The 17,015-nt window shown below is 41.2% G+C and overlaps 1 protein-coding gene across 34 annotated transcripts in view; it reads left to right on the top strand.

The window, feature by feature from the left end:
- NRXN3 (neurexin 3) overlaps nucleotides 1–17,015 on the top strand; it is a 982,026-nt gene that overhangs the window by 272,842 nt on the left and 692,169 nt on the right. The gene's annotated exons all lie outside the window — the stretch shown is intronic.

Raw genomic sequence — 17,015 nt, 5'->3', positions numbered from 1 at the left:
CAGAAAAATAAAAGTTGAAGGTAGCATAAAAAGTGTAAATTTTGCAAGGAGAATGTAGCATGAGGGTGTAATGGAGGCATGGCAATCATGTGGCATGTGGACATGAAGTGTACCGTGTGTTATGATATGATTATTGAGAGACACCTTCTCCTCAAATTAAAGTGTAAACAAAACCATATGCTGAAGTCAATAGTATGGATTTTATTGAACAGTAAAATGTGAGGTAGAGAGATAGAAAGAAGTATAAAAGAGAAAAAAGAGAGAGATAGATTAAGCAGAAAATAGTCACCATCTATGCATCCAGTGCCATCCCGTTGGTCCTTCTTCACCCTGGGCTTCTCATTGGTGGGGGGCCTGAGGCCACTCAAAACTTTTCCCTATTTATATATCTTTGCAGGCAAAGGAATTAATGCTCATTGGTTACACACTTTTATTCTATTGGTTAAATGATTCCCTCGCTTCTAATGCTAATTAGTCCTATGCTCAGTCTTTCTGTTTTTTTTTTAGTTGGTGGGTTTCTTGAGTTGGTGGGCTGTGAGTCAGTGGTCGCAATCTCTCCTTGATGGAATTACCTTTTGCCCAGTCCAAGCTGATTCAGCACACTTGCTTTCCTTGTGGCCCATAAATTCTGCATTCTTTATGTCCATTATGAGTTATACATTCTCCTCTCACAGATTTGTTTACCTCCCCCTAGGCTTTAGATAACACCTGGACAATAGAATCACCTCTATCTTATTTCAAGTTCTGAGTCATAGTGGCTTAATTTACAGTCCAAATTCCTGGTATCCACGGAGGCATATGTGGGGAAGGGATTGGGAGGTGGGGGGTTCCCTCAGTGGTCATAGATGCCATCTGTCCCATAACTTGGGGTGATCTTTGTTTGACTGGGGATATGTATAGGGGAAGTTGCTTCTTTACAAAGTTTGCCACAGTGGGAAGTTTTGTCTGGATGCATTACCCAGGATGTGCTGACCAGACCTCACCTCTGCATGGAGTTAGCACCATCCTGTCACTCCGTTCTGTGCTCATCTCATGGCAAAGTCGTTATGTGGCCTTAACAGTGTTTGAGGCAGGCAACTGTGATCTTCAAGTCCTTACACTGTGTTGCTAAGTCTGTGCACTTGAGTGGCTGCGTTGGTCAGGAAGAGCTAGCTGGTTTTAAAAACTGTGTTGTCTTACTCTGGCCGGCTGCACTTGTCATATAGTTAATCCACAGCTTTGAGAAAATTCACGCATGGGTAATAGAGATTGGACTGCCTGGCTAGCAGCAGGAACCAGAATAGTGATCCTTGGGAAAGAAAAACCAAACCAAACCAGCTAAAAAAAGATGAGTTCAGTCCAAATCCCAAACTTCGTTTTGGTGCTGCCTTGCAGTCATCTTTTGTCTTCTTCTCTCTTCTAATGTAATTTGTGATTATCACTCTGATTAATGGGGATACACATATTGATGTCTCCACAAAGTGTTATAAAAATCTTATTGAAAAAGAAGCTTAAGTTTTCTGTCAGTTGGCTTCCTAGCTAGCCTGGAATAAGAGTTTCTTGTGAGAGTTTTCTCCTTAAGGTTATGATCTACAGTAATGCTGTTTATCATAGGGTGTGGCTGGGTGGATATAATCTTATTTGCAACCCAGAGGGTTGTCGCAATTTCCTCTTTGTATGGACTTTTAATATTAGAGGGAAGGTGGAGCTGAGATTTCATACAGGAGTCATGGAAGCAGCAATGCTGAGCTAGGTGTTGTTCTGTGGCTGTAACTGCCTTGACAAGTCATCATCCTACTGATGCTCCACTTGTGGTGTCACGGTTTGAATGTTATGTGCCAGGCCTCTGATGTGAGGAAGAGTTGCCAGAGTCTGAAGCTGCTCTCCTGTCTGACTTCTGGAGTAAAGGGATGTAAATATGCTAGAGAGAGCGTGTGAGCTTCTTATATAGGAAACGAAACTTCACTGCTTAAATACAAACTGTCACACAGAGATTAAATCCTTCTGGTTACATCTGTAGAGCACTGGGTCTGATTTTCCTAGGCGCTGAGTATCCCAGTTTGATTGAAATCAGGAGGAGATACAGCTTCTTACTGTCTCTTTAAATCAGGATCTTAATTTTATTTATGGATGTTATGAACATAACACTTAGCAGAGGCCATTTTTATATATGCTCTAAGTCAAGCCAATGGAGCAAAGAAAGCAGTGACAAGAAAATCTTTAGCAGCTTTATTATTTATATAATCATTTGTATTCTACTAGCTTGCACAATGTGCTAAGAGCCACCAACATACTCGTCCCAAACTCATAATGCTTTGTGAGAGGAAAAACCCAAGCAACCACTTAAGAATTAGAGGAAGAAAACAGACAATCAGAATGTGCTTTGTAATCTTCACTTGACTAGGCAATGACAGGAGATATCTATGAGCAGATGACTTGACTTGCTGGCTGCTTTAGACCTATAGTCTGCTTAAAAGCAACCCACTTTATAGTAGTGGTCCAGTCATGCTTTCAGCCAGGTTTGATCCTGGAGGAGGCAAAACTGGGTTAGTGCAGTGCTTGCGTGCTTATAATGTGTCTGGTTCCAGAACCAGCTATGGAGAACTTCACTTGGTTTTCTGCATAGCTTGTCAGCATATTTCATAAATCTGTCCCTATAGCTTATGTTTTAAGATTATATGTTTTCCTCTGTGGCCAAAAAGGATGCTCAGTCTCTCATTAGCCGGTACTGGAGGAGGTTGGGTTTTTAACAAAAATTCTAAGCTAAGAAAGTTAGATGAAGGGGTAGGATAGATTAATAGCAAATATTGTTCCTTTCAGCTTATGCTTTCTAGCAGAGCAACGCTCTTCTTTAATAGTAAAGTCCTAGCTATGCAATTGCCTGTTACCAGAGACACAGCACATCCCTGAGTGGATCGCACTGTTTGTAACAGTGGAAAACATCCTGCCAAGCCCTGTACTGATCTCTTGAAGGTGTTAAAGCAGAATGATCTATTCCTACTCCTCTGCATTCATTCAAGACTGCCTCTAGGGATGTGTCACTTTCCTAGGAAGGCAAAGGGATTTATGCAGACTTTGAGGTGAAACTTGCAGCCTTTCCCCTGTAATCTCTTGTATTTCATCTGGACTGCATCAGTCTGAGAGTACAGCAACCAATTTGCTCATGTTGGGGCTAAGAGGGCTCCTTGAGTGTGGAGCATTGCCTTCCCACTTCTTCTGAGATGACATGCAAGTGCTGAAGTGCCAGGGGCAGAGTGCCTAATGACCATCTCTGCCCCTTTGCAACAGGAAGGGACCTCTCCACTCAGCAGGGGCTGGTGGGAGGAAGTGGGGCAGCTCTGGCAGGGTAGATACTTAATGTGAGCAGAGTGTAAGCCTTGGCTAGAAGGAATTGGTGTATAAGAATGTGTTCCTGACAAGGAATTATAGTCTCAGGGCTCATCTGCTGTAGTATCTATATAGTATTTCCTAAAATTAATCTAAATATCTAATTATCTAGATGTTTTCTTTAGGTCAGACAATTTCTGACCTAATGGTACTTCCTTTCACCATCCTCATGAACCGATTCTCATGTCTCTTCTTCCCCTTGTGGCTACAGGTTTTGACTGAACAGGTTCCACTAAGTTGCTAACAGTAATACACCTAAATCATAAATACAAGTATTTAATGTGTAGTTCAGGTTGTGATTTTTCCTCTATTTTCATTGGAATTAAAGATTTCCCTATGTTGGGTAAACCATGTTTGTTTTGCATTTCTCCGTAGCCATCCTGACACTGTAATGAGGGAACAAGACTGGAAAATAGTCATACAGAATATGCAAAGAGGGTAATACACAGACATGAAACACGGACATTGCATTGTAGTTACATAGAATCTAAGGCTTTTTGGACCTTCATTCTTAAGAAGAATCATTCTAGAGGAAATCTGGGGGGAAGCTGGTGTATTTCCTATCATGGATGAAACCAGATATAGAGATGGGGATAGGAGAAGATACAGGAACACATCTTGAGACAACTGAGCAGAAATAATTTTAATGGGAGTCAGGGAGGGCATGTCAGTGCTTTAACAGATAGTGATTGTTAAACAGGGAGAAGCACTGACTGAAGCTGGAAAGGGAAGAGGATCCATTAATGTGTTTAATGACACTTGTATGTCCAGAAAGAGTTAGGACAAGAAAGGTAACAAGAAACAGCTGTGTTTTGCATGTAATGAAGCACTTCAGGGAGGAGTTTTCAGTAATCAAGGATGGAGATGGAAAGTGGCAGGGTGGGAAATTTCGCAGTGTGGGCAAAGAGGGGAAAATGGTATTTCAATATCCAGTTGCTAGGGAAGGGAGAGAATCAGAATATTTCCTGGGATTAGGGAGCCAGCCATTCAGATTTGATTTCATTGGAGCAGGACTTAAATGGTACAGATGGAAGTGCTTTAGAGGAGCCTAAGGTGGTCCCTAGAGAACAGATATTCATGAGAGAATTTAGAAATCTTCACATTTTTCTATCAATGCTTTATTAAAATCTCAATTCTGAAAAATGTTGATTGGTACTAACAGCTTGATGGATGCAGTGAGGCTCGCATATGGGTGGAATATGGCAGAAATTATTACAGGGGTCAGGCACCATCTGGCTGTGATGGGAGAAAGCTGTGAAAGCTTAGATCATTTCTGTCTGCAATTTAACTTCTAGGAGCCAGATTTTAAAATGGTTCATGAGTGTGCCCAGTTGCTGTATGTAAATCTCAGATGCAATCTGCAGGCCAGGTCTTTTTCAGGACTATTTGATGTGTAGTGATGATGTGGTTTCTGTTTGGAGATGAGTTTTTCTGTCTGGAGTGTCACACTTCGGAGGAGGCTAAAGGTGCAGATGGAAGGCAGCCTAAAACTGGAGGCAGAGAAAAACAGGAAAACAGGCAGACAGAGGAAGTTGTAGTTGTAAGAGCCCCTCCCTGGGCCCAAAAGCTTTTGGGTGCCCAAGATCCCCTTCCACAGCAGTGATTTAACAGAGCCCCAGGAATGCATAAGAGGAGAGTCAGGAATCAACAGTGTGGGGATTACACTGAGGAACAGTGGAGGAAGTTACCACATGAATGGCACTAATTGCCCACACATGTTAATCCAATACTGCTGCTCCAGCTGTCCTATTGTGTTTGGGCCTGTCTGCTTCTTATCTGTATTATTTAATGAATTTAACATTTGAAAAAGAAAGGGAGAGGCTAGTGGCACTACCTAGAAGCAGACAGAGCATGGCCAAGGATTGAATATGATTCCACTCCTCAAAATATTACTTGTTCTTAATCTTGGTCTCTCATTAGTGTTCTCTGCAAGAGCATTCCAAATAGATCAGATGATGATTATGACCCTGGTTCCTAAGATTGCATATCCAGAGGTCCGAAAAGTTTTTGGTTGCCTCTCACTCTTAAACTTCCAATTGCATTGCTGCTGCTGTGGATCAGTCTCCTGTTGAAGCTGTACACTGTGTGTCTTGAGAGTCAAGAAACTGGGACAGTCAGTCATTTTCTCTGTGCATCTGCACAGCATCCAACACAAGGCCTTCATCAGGTTTTTGAGTGCCACTGTTGTAGCAACATAAAACAGTGGAGATGCAGGCCAGCATTTTGAGTAGCTGCTGATGACATTCTTAAGCTAATAAGAAAAAGCCCCACTTATTTCTGGAAAGATTTAATTTGGAGGTGGGAATGGAGGCCTTTGGAAATTGAGAGCAATACGATAGGAGGCAAGATGCGGAGAGAATTCTGAGTAGACGAATACATGGGGAAGGAAATACGATAGTGTTTTCTCATTGGGTAAGGCTTATAAGCTTAGGTCGGGGCTGGTTTGCATTTGGTATTTCTGTATTAGCTCAGAGTCAGAAGGGATATATGGTTGGTCATTTCTCAGGTTACTGTCTTGCTGCCAACACATATTGGATGCTTGGGCAAAAATCCTGAAAGACTTTGTGGTACGCAGTGTAGAATAGCTTTTGCTTTCATGGATGAGTATGGGAAATGACATGAGCCAAGGTGAGCAAGGGGCATTCTGAACCGAGCAGCTGAAAGCTGAAACACCTGTCTCTGGACTTGACAGCCCTGATAAAAAAGCAACATTTTAAGAAGGACTATTTAAAACCAAACTTTTAAATCTTGCTAGCAGAACTTATGCTGCCTTGCCAGGCCTCTGCTGTTCTGCCAGAAGGAGTTACATGTGCTTCCCTTGTTTTGCTTGCCTATAGGTTTACATATGCACACCATTCTGTATCCATAGAAGATTGGATGTGTTAGCCTCTTTTCACAGGAGTAACTACTAAAGTGAAATAGGAGAAAATGTATAACACTATTTCTGTCAAACCAGGCATAAGTTAAGTACGTCTTCTATGGTTCATGGTCTCAATGCTAACATTTAGTGATGAATTTCAGCCTCTCTGGAGGAGGCACTTGATTCAGATGATTTTCCTCGTAGCATTTTTAGGGAATCATTTGGCAAGGGTGGGAGAAAAGAAGAATGTGTTTGTCAGTCTTCCCAACACAGAAAGTCTGTGCTCATACTGTGAGCCAGAAAGAAAGGAAGAGGATACAGATTTGTAGGCAGTATCCATGAGTCATGGGAGATGAAAGGTCAGAGGTAAGCATACACAGAGGAAAGCATCCCATGGTACAGTAACACAGTGTCAACTTTTGACTGTTAATTCATCTGAAGGAGTCAAGGCATTGAGGAACAAACGTAGCCATCCCTGTAGTCTTTAAGCTTTTTCCTATTTAATGCTTTAATAATATTAGCTGATAGGACCCTTCAGACAAAGAGTTCAGTAGGTAATTTTATCAAAGTGACCTCAGAGATTTTGTCTCCTTTCAAACCATCAGTTAAAATACAGTACCAAAGGGAGTAAATGTCATTATCCTCTTCCTTCAAATGCAACGGAGGCACAGGTATGATGTGTCTTGGTCAACATCGTAGAGCCTGCCATTGGTAGAACAATAGGTAAGAGGGAAATCCTACCTAGCGCTCTTTTTGTTTCTCTTCCACCTGGCAGGGATAGCCCATGTCTTCCATACAGAGTCACAACTCATTGATGTTCTTACTGGGGAATACTAGAAGTCATTACATCAAAAGTCTATCTTAATTTGGCAGCTGAATGGGTATGAAATGCCTGCCTACTTGCTCTTAAGAGTCAACTCGGATAAGGAAATGAAGGACAAGTCCAGAACAGACCCTTCTTCCAAGCAATCTAAGTTGAGGCTGGGGAATGTTCAAATGAAGATCAGTCCTGACAAACAGTTGGTGTTGCAGCTCATTTTTGAAAGTGAGCAGGATCTGATGGGCATTTCTCAGCTTTGCGCTGTTTCTGTTGGATTTCAGTTCAAGACATTAGGAATTGCATCATAAGGGCAGCACATCTTGGGAGATTTCTTCCATGTGTGACCAGAATGGAAAACGCTTTTCCAGTTACATATTCAGTTTAGGCTTAAACTTGAACTGGATTTGGAGAGACTCTTAATTGCAGTATATGTTGCTCTGGACATTTCAGAGGGTAATACTTCACTTTCTCGTGTTCTCACATTTTTATTAAGGATTAATGGTCTGGCCCTACAGGAACTACAGTCCATAGTCTTGTCCAGTGTATTTGTGTGCTGCCAGAGCTGCAGCTTTGCTTTATCGAGGGGGTTATTCAAAGCCTCTGTTCCTTATGTGGCATCGCCCTTGCCTCCTCTACCAGAATGAAGTTTCTGATAGCATTATTGTCTTGCTTCAGGCATGACACAGAAAAGAACTTGGTCACCTTGGCTATATGCAACTATAACAAGAGTTTTGCTGGCATAATGATATTGAATGAGTGTTGCAAAATAACACAAGCTAACCTCAGTTATTGATCAATCTCTTTCATCAAATGTTTCTGGATACATAGAAAAGTGGAAGAGTAATGCACTCATGACATATCTGTAGAAAGTTTACTCATGACCTCATATATCCATGAAAAGTATTCCTGTTAAGCAGGAAAACAATTTAAAATTGCTTCATTAAATTAATATTTAGTGACTAGAGTGTGAAAACGAAGTGCTAGAATTATTTTTCAATTAGTAAAACATGGGAAATCCAAAGACAGGAACTGAGTTTTTAGCTTTGGGACAGGAGATGGAGGAGATGTTGTTTTATCAGCTGTGTACTGTAAAACATTCTAGGCTCCCAAAATTCTTTCTTTAATGCAATTCATATAGCAAAGGCTGTAGAATCCTACAGCCATAATGACTCTAGAAGTAGAAACCTGTTGGATGTGTTTGTTTGTTTGTTTTCATAGCTCTATCCACAAATTTTAAAAATATAGGTTCTTGTTAAGGTCACATTTATTACAATATAGTATTTTGTTCTCTGGAACTCTTATCAGTCAGCAGACAGCATCTTGTAGGCATTCTAGGTCAGCCTGAGCACACTCGTTTTCTTGGGGATTAATTTAAAGGACAATTCACATATCAACAGTTCAGTGGCATCAAACTCCTAAACTTACAGCACTACTAGAAATTTTACAAAAGTAATTAATAGCCAAAGTCTGGATAATAGAGTATGTATGTAGTTTGAGCATACTTTCTAAAGCAAGCATTGATGAGCAAACATAGAAACTGGATCTTTCTATATATGAGGTGTAAGCTGTTCCTTTTTGCACGGCTGTTTGAACTATGTACTGCCACCATACTTACAAGCTAAAGAGAATCTATGGAGGTAAAACAAAGTGGGGTCTAACCCAGTTCAACTCTCCTCAACTGCCAATGGAACAGGTACCTAGGGAGGAAACTAGCAGCTGAGGTCAGTGTCACCACTGGGCAGTGCAGCCAGTGGGCTGATATGTCACAACAGTAAGGGAGCACTCCACTGAATCCTGACTGAGCTGTCCACAGGTGACTCTCAGTCCTGGTGGTGTAGCCATCTTTGCAGTAGGATCATCAAAATCAGGCTTTTCTTTCCTGCATAATGAACCCAGCTCCTGCTGAGCTTCTGTGGCTGCAAGAGATGTGCCATGTGCTGTGTTTCAGAAAATGAGAGTGTTTACAGGTGTAGAACTATATTTATATCAACAAATTCAGAAAATGGGGATTGGAGCAATATAGCCTGTGTTTGGTGCATACAATAAAGTTAGTTGATAACTATGAAATATTAAAGCAAAAATCCTTACAAAAATGTGTGGTCTAATCCCTATCCATCCAAGACTGAGCAAACTAAGACAGGGTATATTGATAGACAAACATAGCTGAGTCCAAAGTCATCAGCAGAACAGTGGTGATACTCTGGTGATTTCTCTGGCAATTACTCTGGCAAGGATTTCTGGCTGTCTTTTTCATATGCTGTTAGGCAAATGTGGGCCCATCCTAATGGATGGTGTGATCTTAACTTCAGCTGTCCAAAGTCTGACGTGCTCATCTTAAAATGAAGGTAAATGAGCTTCTTTTGCTTACTTGGCTATGTAGTTCACTGAGATCAGTAAATTCTTGGTTTGGATGAGTAACAAAAAAATATAGGAGATATGTTTTTATTTGTTGCTCCTTATGCAGTAAGGAGAATTGCTAAGGATCCATCCTTATACTGTCAGACAGAAGTACAGATGAGTGTAGTTTTGGAGAGTCAGGACCTGCCATATGCTAGTATTAATAAAATTAAATGAGAGAAGTTGCAAGACTGTTTTGTTTTATACATGTGTATAAAACAGGCACTTTCAGCTACTTGACAAGTGTTGCCTCTTTGGGAGTAGCAGAATGACCCTGAAAGTTGGAGCATTGCTATGAAATGTGCATATGTACTGTGGGTAGTGGGGAAAGACTGAGCTGCTGTTACCCACCACAAAAATCCAGGCTGCTCAGCTGTGCCAGCAAGGGAGGCAGGAAAGGGTGGTGAAGTTTGAATATTGAGTGAGTGGGCTGGACAATTCCTCCCAGGTCCACCACTCCTCTGTAGCAGGGAGCCGGCTGTCAAGTGTGAGGAGCCCAGGAGTGGGCAGGCAGCTCATGAGCAGCATTTATTATTTGAACTGCATGGAAAAGGCACCGGGCTTGATATAATACAAGGTTTTGTATAGTCTCTGATACTCCCTCTGTTCTAATTTTTGTCACTGCTGCTCTCTGGCTTTGGTCTACTTCTGTTGATGTCATCTCTTGCACTGAATATTTGTGCTTTGGGATTGTTTTATCTCCCTCCTTCCTTCAAAAAACACAGGCAGAATTCATTTAGTTGGAATTAACAGTGTATGTATCTAGATTCCTAAGCAAATCAATGGGATTAAATAGATATGTGGAAAGATGGAATTTTAGCTCTGAATTGCTACTTACAAGGTTTAATAGCTCTTTGAGCTACAGTTCCATAAGTGGAAGTGTTAGAAATGGTAACATCAGAGCTCAAAGATGAGTTAGGGTCAGCCCCTCACCCCTGCTTCCTGTAGCTATCTAGACACAGATGTAGTAAATGAGAGTTATTTGAAGAGATCTTAGGGGAATATCAGGAGGATTGCTATATTGCATACAGTGGCTACTGGTGACTTCATGTTGCCAGAAGGGGGAAAACTCAAATGCTTGTATTTTCTAAGCACAAATCTTAGCACTTGAACACTTAATTCATCAGGGTGAGCATCAGTTATCTGTGAGCTGCATGGGGCTGATGACACACAACTGAACAATAGCAACTGCATCCAGGAAAGCAGCAATGGGTAGTGTGCGGGTTACTAACCTCCTCTGTCCACAATGGAAGAGGCTGAGAGGTGGCATCTCATTTCTAGCACCCTGAGAGGTATTTGTGAGTGATGCCTGCAAAGCTTTCTTACTGTATCAGTGTTAGCAAGCAGAGTGAACACAGAGGTTTGGGAATGGTGGCAGGGATGAAAAATGGCATTTGGAAATGGGGCTTGAGAATGGCATAATCATTCCTGTCAAATCTGTGCCTTTCTTTCTGATTATTAGCCATTTTAAGTGAAATGGGTTTTGCATCTAGAACAAGTCTCTGAACAGATGATTAATGGTTTTATCTGTAATAACTTTACATTTTATAGAACCCTGCTAGGAGTCCGCATCTGGTGTGCCAAGCTATTTAAAGCTGTGTTAATTCTGTTAATTGCTCTACGTTTATTTGGATTGTTGGCACCTGCGGGCTTTAGGATAATGGGGGTGGGGGTGTGTGTGTACATTCTCTCTCTCTTTCTAGCTGAGAAAAATTGAGAGGACTATTTCCTCAGCTAGGAACAGCAACCTTGGCAGAACATCCTGGCTGGATTGGTTGTCCTTGAGATTTCCTTTTTTTTTACTACAGCTGAATGCAGTGAGATGCCAGCCAGAGGCAAGATGTTCCCCTGATTGGGGCAGGAGGTAGGCGGACAATCTGCTTTTGCATGCAGTTGCCAACATGAGGCAGCAGCAGCAACAGGGAAGGAAGCCAGTGATTTTTCAGAAGGCTGGTCAAGTCCATACCATTCTGATCCTGCTTCTCAGCTGCCTTCCAGTGTTCCTTTTCCAGTGTGGTTTTGTTTGTGAAGTGTTCCAGTGGGTTGCAAGCCCTGAACAGATGTGAAGATAAGTATGCCGATGCTTTCTGAACTTATGTCAGAAAAAAGATCTGGTTGTGGAATTCAAGACATTTGAGGTGACTAAAACATTGCTGTGAAATGCGAGGAGGGCAGAATGATTGTTTTCATGTTTGCAGCTCGATTGGTCAAACCACTGGAACAATCTGAACCAGGCTCTGATGACAAAATTTTTCCCAATTTCTGGCAAGATCATCACATGGGCAGCAAAATGGGGAAGCAAAGGGTTTCCCTTATATTGTTAACTGCTAACTTAAATGTGCAGCAGAGCCATAGAGGTTTGGTACGTGGAGGTTTTTAGCTAATATGAGCTCAATGTAGCTACTGTCTGAGTGGGTAGAGGAGGTGGTTGTTCTGGTTATGTAGGGACCATTTCTCTCACACCTCTGATATGGATTTCAAGTCTATGTTTTAACTTCAGTGATGCTAGGACCACTTCTCAACAAATAGATAATTAACTAAGAAGATCAGTTCACACTCTATTACTTGTTTTATGGCTGTGTTCAAAACTGCAGTTTTTCTTGAGAAGACCAGTGTGATGCTAAAGATCTGTTCTCCTGGTGCTGATGATATATTTCTGCAGCTGCCCTGTATAACCCCTTATGGTGACTGATTAAATGGAATGTTGGTTGTAGCCTCCCAAAGGAGTGGGACTGCCATATCACCCTTCTCAAAGATGTAAAGAACTGTAAAGAAAACCTCATATAGCAAAGGGAAAAGCTTCAAGAGTTCAATAAACCAGGATCCTTGTGATGACGTGCCACTTCTAAAGGACAAAGCTGTCATATTTGTTATCTCTCTCAAGTAGAAGCTGTTACTGGGGATGCCCACTTTATTTACTCTAAACAAGCTCTAAACAAGTGTATGGTGTTTTCATATTTAAGAATGGGTTCTTCCTCTGCAGCTTCAATATTCAGCTAACAAGGTAAACTATGAGCTGAGCACTTTCCTCCATTTCCCTGGTTTATATACCAGGGCTGATTTGTCCTAAAGTAGCCTCATCCAAGGTAATGAGAACACTGAATGCCTCCATTCTCCTTTAGTTTGGTGTGCTTGCTTCTCTCTCCTTGTCCGAGCCTGGTTCCTGTTATTCATAACTGACACTAGTACACCACATATATGTGCAGTGCTGTCACTTCCTCTCTCTTGTCAGTTTTTTTTCTTACTGTGTATTTCTCATATGTTCTCTAATTAGCATATGCTTAGCTCTTCTGGCTTCAGGCTAGTTTTCATGTTTGCAACCTCTGTGACACATTTTGTTAGAACTTCACAACTAATATACCATAGGAGAAATTAATTATGCATGTAACTTATTAGGTTAATAACTTTCATCTTATTGTGAGCTTTACATAAAGTTACGCATTAATAATTCAAAGGACAGCTTTGACATTGAGTGCATTTTCTAAAGCACTTCTATCCCTTCTTAGAAGTTTTGGGTCTGTGTGAAAACCACAAATAGTTTTTAAAAACTTGATTCCAGCTGTTTCCACATTTCTCTTGGGAGGCTGGATTTGCCTGTGCATCCAGCAGAGGAAGGCAATTAAATATTGGTATCCTCTTTGGTTTTGCAACTGGAATTTAAGAGAAAAACTTGGTATGTATGAGGACACCTTTTGGTAAGAATCGTTGAATGGTTTGGATTGGAAGAGACCTTTAAAGGTCATCTAATCTAATCCCTCTGCAATGAGCAGAGACATCTTTTACTTGATGAGGCTGTTCAGAGCCCCATCCAGCCTGACTTTGAATGTTTACAGGGATCTTACCACCTCTCCGGAAGGCCTGTGCGAGTGCCTCACAACCCTCATCATCAAATATTTCTTTCTTATATCTAGTCTAAATTTGCCCCCTTCTAGTTTAAAAGTATTAGCCCTTGTCCTATTGCAACGGGCCCTGCAAAAAAGTGTGTCCCTGTCTTTCTTATAAGCTCTCTTTAAGTACTGAAAAGCTGCACTGGAGTTTCTGCAGAGCCTTCTCTTCTTCAGGCTGAACAATTCGAACTCTATCAGCCCATCCTCATAGGAGATGTGCTTTTGCCCTCTGCTCATCTTTGTGGCCCTCCTCTGCACCTGCTCCAGGGCCTTTCAGTTGACCTTGTTAAACATCACGAGGTTCCCATGAGCCCATTTCTTGAGCTTGTGCAGGTCCTTCTGGGTGGCATCCCATTCTTCAGGGTGTGTCAGCTGCAACACTCAGCTTGGTGTCATCTCCAAACTTGCTGAAGGTGCACTTGATGACACTGTCTATGTCATTGATGAAGATTCTGAACAGTCACAGTCCCACATGTCACTGATCTCCATTTGGGCATTGAGGCATTGACCACAGCCCTTTGGATGCAACCAATTCCTTGTCCACTGAACAGTCCGTCCATCAAATCCATATTTCTTTAATTTAGAGAGAAGGATGTTGTGAGGAGCTGTGTCAAAGGCCTAGACCTGAAAACTGCCTCCTCAAATACCCAGGTATGTCTAACAGATCAGCTGTGTTGCAATACTCCCCTTAAACCATTCCACAGACTCCACTTCTTTGAAGTGCAGCAGACAAGCTTTGATGGTGGTGGCAAGGACTTAAGAACAGTACTGGCATTGTATTTGAACTGTCGCAGCCAGAACCTTCCTTGGTTTTACTGGGGCCTCAATAAGTGTGTGGACAGGAGAGTTTTGGTAAATGTAGTCTAGCTTTCAAAAGTCTTTCAGTGATGTGTCCCACCAAAATGCTCTTCAGGAACTGAAAAAGCAATGGCAGAGAAGGAAGGTCTGGGCACAGAGGAAGAACTGGTTGCAAGGTAAAAAACAGAATGAAATAAAGAGAATGCACTCAATAGTTCCCATGGGAGGGCCCTGGTGGAAAGACTTTTGGGATCCATGCTGAGGTCTGAAGATTCATTAGTGGAATTATGAGTGGAAAGGGATGTGGATGGAGACAGCATACATTTTACTGAGAATATGAAAATTTTCAGATGAGGATTGTCTGCAGAACTGCAGAGGATGACCTAGTAATGCTGAATGTCTGGACAAATAAATAGCAAATTAAATGTGTGTAAACACAAATTGAGGTGTTTATACTGGGAGGAGGAGAGAAAAGAATCGCTATTATGTGTAAGTGATGATAGACTTTGAGCTGCTTCTGATATTTTATTAAATAATTATTTAACAATATTTGCTCAGGGGTCAATATTGGGCAAGTAAGCACATCTAATATTATGCATTTCTAGAAAGGGAATAAGAGTGAAACAGAAAATATAATGATGTCATTAAATACAACCACACTGGACACTGTCATCCTGTCATTTTAATCTCAGAAAGGGGAGAATGGCAACAAAGATCATCAAAGGTTATTAGAGAGACTTCTGTACAAGAACTGTCATTACAGTCTGGGGCTCTTTGTAACAGAACTGATGGAAAAAGGGTATGACAGTGGGGAATCATAGTGTACTTTCTGTTTCTTTTCGAATATAGTGACTAAGTGGCATCAAAAGACAAAGGCAGGGCAAGCTTCAGAACAATCAAAAAGAAATATGATGGCAATTAAAGTAATGGAAGTCCTTGCCATGGGATGTTACTGTGCCTGGAAAAACTCACAGAAGAAAAATTATTGATGGTGTATGAAATACAAAGACATCAGTTTCTGCATGCAGACTCTCACAGCCCCAGATAAGTGGAGTCTGTGAAATGGTTTGATGGGTGGGTACTGCTACACAGATGCTCTGTTAGACTTGCTTGGGTATTTGAGGAGGTGGTTTTCAGATAATAGGGTACTAATCCAATGTAATATGGAGAATTTTATAGGTTTTAAATGTTTATTTGTTTGTGGAGAATTTATTGTTTAAATATTTCCTGATACAGGTACACTATTTCTAGGTTCCCTGCAGTATTTCCAAGTTGATATTCCGTTTGCTTTGCCTTATATTAACTACAGTGTGCCACAGCCCACCAGAGGCCGTAGTACACATAATCCCTTCATTGCAAGTATTGCATAGCAAGGTCATGTTCCGGAAGGCTTGTACACAGCCGAGGGTGAAGGCAGCAAAGAATCAATTTGGTATGAAGTTTGACATACAGGTTTGTGCAGCAATGTGTAGATGTGTTAGGAAGAGCTGGAGGAGCAGACACAGAAGGATTTAGAAAAGGCTGGAGTGCCTCATGTTGGCAGGAGGTGTAATAATGCCCCTTTGAATGAAAATGAGTTCATATGTGTAGGCAGCCTACATTTGAGGAAGTTGCTTTAAGTGAAAAGAAAAACAAGGAGGGCTAGATGAATCCCAGATGTTTGCAGGAAAGTGCAAAACTCGCTTGCCTTCTTTTACCATTTGTAATTATTAAGGCCCCCAGAACAATTGATCAGAATGACTATATTAGAAGTAGTTTTACAACTCTGCTTGTTGAGCTGCATTGTAAAAGGATTTGTCTTTCAGTAAATATGATCTTTTCATGCATAGAATTGGGAATTCTGTAAAGGTTTGGAGGGAGATTTCAAATAGGAAAATCTCCCCAGATCAATATGGGCTGTGGTAGCAGTAGACAGCTCTCAAGCCTCATCCTGGATTTGGGGATTTTTTCATCCATGACTGACTGTCAGACAGTGAACATTTGTATTTTCTTCCCTGTGGTTGTAACTGTGGAAGTAACTATTAAGAAGGTGTATTACTGCCAACTGGACCCCTTTTCAGAGCACTGAATCCATCTGGAGTTGTCTTTTACAGGAGACTTAAAACCCAAGGAGCATTTTTTACTTTCTCAGAACGGTGGACTGATGCTGTGTAAAAAAGGGATGAAAAGTGTTTACCCTACTGGGACAAACTCCAGAGAATAACAGATATTAGAAATAGTAAACATCTGTCAGGTCACCTTGTCCATCTTCTCATGCCAGGAGTCCCATTGTTCCCTTCAGTGTATTAACTTGGAAACATTTCTACAAAGAGTTATTCTCCATGGGACTGTGACTGTCATTTTCTGTGTTCTGTTTACTGCTCCTAAAGATGTCTTAAGGACAAGTAAGACTTCTCTTTGCACCTTGGTTTCTTTGCATTTTGGGTACTGTAGACTTAGCAGCAAACATATATAAAAACAAAAAGCAACTAAATTGAAAATAATTATTTGGAGAATTGCACATATTAGCACTATTGAGTGAATTAAACACTTTCTCAACTAAAAAATTGTGAAAAACTGGCCAAAGTTATTCAACAGACAAGTGGCAGGATCAGGAATAAAAACCAGGAAACATAATACCCGATCTATTGCTTAACTCAGCAGAATACAAATGCCTGATACTCAAATTGAGTCCGTAGTCATATGTCCTCTTCCTAATTGAGGGATTTGTGGCATGTAAGGGTTTCAAAATATCAGAGAGTTTTAAGGTCCAAAACCCCCTCCATACCCAGCTAGGTCAGCCTTCAGGTGATTATCTAATTATCCCCAATTATACGTGGATTCAGAGTGTTCATAAACAGCAAACACCAAGCCTCACTTTCTCCTGTGTCCCCCACATTACATCTAA

The sequence above is a fragment of the Corvus cornix genome, chromosome 5, assembly GCF_000738735.6.
Source record: "Corvus cornix cornix isolate S_Up_H32 chromosome 5, ASM73873v5, whole genome shotgun sequence".
NCBI lineage: Eukaryota > Metazoa > Chordata > Aves > Passeriformes > Corvidae > Corvus > Corvus cornix.
Note: the sequence above shows the minus strand (reverse complement) of the source record. Positions and strands in the feature narration are given on the sequence as shown.